We start from the raw sequence: 4926 nt of genomic DNA on the forward strand, positions 1-4926 counted from the left end.
AGATCCTTTTGTCAGCAGTCATTTTCTTGTATTTGATCCAATTACATAGACTACGGAGTGGAAACCGCAGTTAGATTTGAGTGGCAGGACTTAGTTTCTTCATAACAGGGGTTACATTTGAAGATTTGCTACAAATAGAGCTCAAAAATGGAGGTTCTTGGCAATACCCTATGGAAAATGGCAGGCTCCAACCAATTTGGCAGGTCATGACCGAGTTTTGGACCAAAAATTGGAGTAAGTGGGACAAACTAAGGGTTATAGGACTTAGTGAAGGTTAAGTTGGAGTTACTTTTCAAGAAACAAGGGTTTTCTCTCTTTCCTTTCAAGCTGTCCTCATGAATCCATGGCCAAAGACTGATTTGATCTTCTCTCCCTGACTCCTATCATGCAAATGGACACCATAGCTTGCTTCTTGACCTCATAAGTTTCTTATAGAGTAGTCTTATGACTACCTTTTCTAATTTTTGGCCTGTTGTATACGAGTATGCCTCTGCACGTTTTGTGCATGTTGACACACACCCCATCACGGTGAAAAATCTGAAGGCCTTTAGATCCTTCCTTTGAGCCAAGCTCACTCCTAGATGATGTTCTTGTTGTTTTGGCTCCTGGTCGGCTGTTCCGGCTCTTGGTCTATCTTTCTACGTGGAGTACATGCAGCCTGAGCTACATTATTCTTCCTTGGGGTTCTGCTTGGAGATGTGCAATGTCCATAGGCTTTGGGCAAGTGTTTTTCCTTCTTGGTGCCTGAATAGACATTGTCGGGTCGCGCAACATCAGCTTCATCAATCTGAAGAGGGGGACAAGCATGATGACCAAGCAACTTTCCAAATCCCAAATCCGTTTGTGACTATGTGATAAACCTGGAACTGAAAAGGTTTGAGACCTGCTCTCTCGCTTCACCTGCAACGAGTTCAACTTGGAGTCCAAATCCACCATCGGCGTCGAGTTCGCCACTCGCTGCATCAAAGTCGAGGGCAAGATCATTAAAGCTCAGATTTGGGACACTATGGGCCAAGAAAGGTACAGAGCAATCACTAGTGCTTACTACCATGGAGCTGTCGAAGCACTTCTTGTCTTTGATATTACCAGGCATGCGACTTTTGAAAATGTGGAAAGATAGCTGAAGGAACTCAAGGACCACACAGACTCAAATATTGTGGTAATGCTAGTTGGGAACAAGTCCGATTTGTGTCATCTGAGGGTGGTATCAACTGAAGAGGGCCAATCTTTTACTGAAAGAAATATTGTCTGCTGATTTAGAGGCTTACAAATTACCTTCCTCTATGTCTAATGAGCCTCCACAGCAAAAAACAATCAGACAATGAAGAAAGTGTAGCAGGACGTTTGATTTTTGCATAGCTGTACTCTTATTTGTAGAGGATTGGTTGCAGGGTGATGAGGAGTATATTCTCCATCTGCAACAAAGCTGCTATATTACCTCCAAAACTTACTCCAAGCAATACACACCTAGAGGAATTCCTAGGGGAGCAAGCCAAGGCTTCACAACTGTTGAACCACCAAATGCCAGTGAGTGCAGGTCACCTGAAGGGCTATGTGATGAGGTCAAAGCCATCATCAACCTAGCTACATCATCATAGCAGCATCTACAGGAATTGCAGCAGCGTCTGCTGATCGATTTGACACACCTGCGGTGGCAAAGACAAGCCAGATTCGGAGAAGAGGGCTTGCTATCCTTGTTGACGATGTTGTAGGGCGCGATTTTCATATCCCTATGCACTTATCCTCGAAATTTCTTCCAATCAATCGTTTCACATTGAAGATGTTTCTATCCAGATTCAAGGAAGCCTGGTTTTTAGCAGTATCACTGATGAGCCTTTTCCCTTGAGCAACTTGCTGAACTAATTACTCTCTACACCAAAGCAACATACATCATCAGATAGTCAAACTCTTATCAAAGAATCACAAGATTTCAACAAGACTTGGCTTACAAGTATAGTGGTGAAATGGAATGTTACCATGCTGGACATTGTCAGTACTCACATGCTTGGGTAGTTTGGTTTTCTTGCCAAGCATGAATAATTTCTCAGATTTTTCAATCCAAATCAAGGGGGTTTTGAGGATAAACCACTACTCAAGTATCTTCATACTCATGACTTCAATCTTTGGACAAGATTGAACCGACATTGAAGAGATTTGGACCTATCTTGACCTATGGAGGTTATGGACAACATAGGTTTCAATTTCCACTGAAGTCATTGAGTTTCTCTCCAATCTTGACTTCTTCAACCATTATTGGATTTCCTACTTCCAATATCCAAGGTCTCTTATCAAATGGAAGAGGATTTTTCCTTCCATCAACCATACATGAAGCAATAGAGCATCAATGGAGTTTATGGAAGAAGAGTATGATGTTGCAAGGAATTCAATTTCAACAAAGAGCGTGGAGAGTCTTGACTATTTGGAGCTGAACTAAAGCTATTTTAATCAATGGTTCTTCATCTACAATATGCTTCAACCCCAAGTACAAGAGCTTCCACAAACAGGGCCACTCCGAAATGACAAAGGTTTGACAAAGATTTGAGCAAGTTTTGAAGGTTTGGAGTTCTTTCTTTTCATCAACATAGTACTTCAAAATTTTGGCAAAATTCATTAAAGAATAGAACTTCATTTCATTTTCAAAGTCTCAATCCTCTTGGATCATTTTATCTACATTTCTTGAAAGAATGCATAGAGTTCAAAGCTTCTATGAGAGGTCTTGGAGCTTTTTTGTCTCTTGGACATAATGGACAACTTGTATTCAATAATTTTATTGAAGATTTGGTTCATCATCAGTAATGAAGTACTCTTCAATCAGTGAATCACTCCTACAAGCTAAAGAGATTTTGGGAAGCAAATGTATTTGGCAAATGTAAGATGGCAAATGCATGACAATATATAGTGGCAATTGGTTGCAGTAAGATGTATGTTTCTTATGGCCATTACACATTGGATCAGCATTGAAGTGTTGGGGCAGGAGGTTGGGATAGGATATGCAAACAGGATCTCATTGATCTGGCAGTCTACAATGGATTATTTCAGCCATTTTGGTTATTGCAAAGGGTATTTTCAGCTTTGGCAGATTTATGGAGTTCTCTTACAGGTCTATATGGTTGGTATATGCTTGAAAATGAGGGTACAAGTCATTAAATGACCAAAACAAAGCATTCACAGGTTGTAGGAATTTTTAGACAGCTATAGTAAACTGCTTGCAGAATTTTCTCTACTCAACTACAACACTTGATAGCTCGTTAGAAAGAGGAGTTCTCAAGCTTCAAGCAGAGCCAAAGAGTTCATTATTTGGAGCACTATAACTCAAGATATTTGAGTTTTTCTTATGTTGTATACTTAGGACTGCATGTATAAAATGGGAGACATACATGTATATTTTGATGGAAGGGTGTATAATCATGCTTATAACGATCCATATGGGCAGTATGATGCTTGTGCATTATGTACAAATAGTGGGCAGCATCAACCGTATGCATATGAGCATGATATGGGTGCAAATAATGCCTATGGGATATACTATGCAAGGTACCAAGGGTAGCCAACATATGCAATGGATTATCATTTGGAAGAAGAAGTACTAACCCGTCCTTTCTCCTTCAACAATGTCCATGGTACCTACTTATCAAGCCATATGTTGGATGATATCACTTCTAGGGGCCTATGCTACAAATGTGGAGAGAAGAATGTTATTGGTCATTCAAATGTATCCAGGGCACAGCATGTTAGAATTTCAGTTGTCTTAGAATGGCCTACTCCTTTTGGCACCCGTAGAAAGTTTATACCTCATCAAGAGCTGATGGAAATGAGAAGACAACTCATATGCTATAAATGTGATGGTCAATGGTCTCCTAATCATGAAAGTTATTGCAGGAATAGTCATTTTGCTACAGCCCTTGTATTAGAGGATTCTAATGCATATGTATCTCAAGTGGAAGTGCAAGTTTTTCAAGGACAGCAAGAAGAAGATAAAGATGCTGATAATGAGATTGAAGATGTAATAGGGCAATTTGAGAAAATGTCACTTAATGCAATACATGCAGGAAATTTTCAAGAGCAAGATGAAGATGAAGCTGAAAATGAAGATGAAGATGAAGATGAAGATGAAGAAAGGATTGATATTAATGCAAACAATGTAGTCAAAGAGCAAGGTAACATGGATTACCAAGAAAAATAAGACAACTATGATGATGATGACATACAAGAGGGCAGCATTGGGTATGATGAAAGCTTTCATGAGTCCATTCATTTCCAAGAAGAGTATGATCATGACAGTTGTAGCCATGCATTTCAGCCTATATCTCATGAGGATTTTACTGATTTTGATTATGAGAGTATTTCAGTGGACATAGATCATGCTTACTTGGATGATATTATGCAAAATAAGGATATCTATGCTCATGATGATGATCTTTATTTTCCCTATGATCCGGGAGCTTATGAGGATGCTTATGTGGATCATGGGCAGGATTGGTCATACCCATTTGACCCGGGTATTGATACCTATTCTCATGATGATTATCTCATTTATGACAATTTCTATGATGGATTTCCTTTCGATCCGGGTGAGGGCAGTAGTGACTTGATGGATGATAACCATTATTTGGGTATCCCATATGATCCGGGATAATATTTTTGCCTCTTTCCTATGTCATGGAGCATGGGACAACCTGATGTCATAATTTTCTATCAGAGAAATAATATGTATAACTTCATCAAACATGGCAAATTTTATCATGGGCTGATATCTTATGTTATGAACTTTATTTTTAGAGTTCATATGCCCCAATCGGATGATTCTACTGAACGTTATGCTCATTTTTCTTCAGCTCCCTGTTTGAGTCCTGTTCACTATTTCATGCCAGTTTCTTCTACAAGTTGAAGACTATCCTTTGAAGATCTTTTCTTGGAGTTCCATTT

The 4926-nt window shown here is 39.4% G+C and overlaps 1 pseudogene; it reads left to right on the plus strand.

Moving 5' to 3' along the window:
• Window positions 1-651: 651 nt before the first annotated feature.
• LOC148022838 (ras-related protein RABA1b pseudogene) lies at window positions 652-1255 on the plus strand (annotated as a pseudogene).
• The last annotated feature ends 3671 nt before the right edge of the window (window positions 1256-4926 follow it).

The sequence above is a fragment of the Lygodium microphyllum genome, chromosome 16, assembly GCF_053477565.2.
Source record: "Lygodium microphyllum isolate KBCC chromosome 16, Lygodium_microphyllum_v1.1.10, whole genome shotgun sequence".
Taxonomy (NCBI): domain Eukaryota; kingdom Viridiplantae; phylum Streptophyta; class Polypodiopsida; order Schizaeales; family Lygodiaceae; genus Lygodium; species Lygodium microphyllum.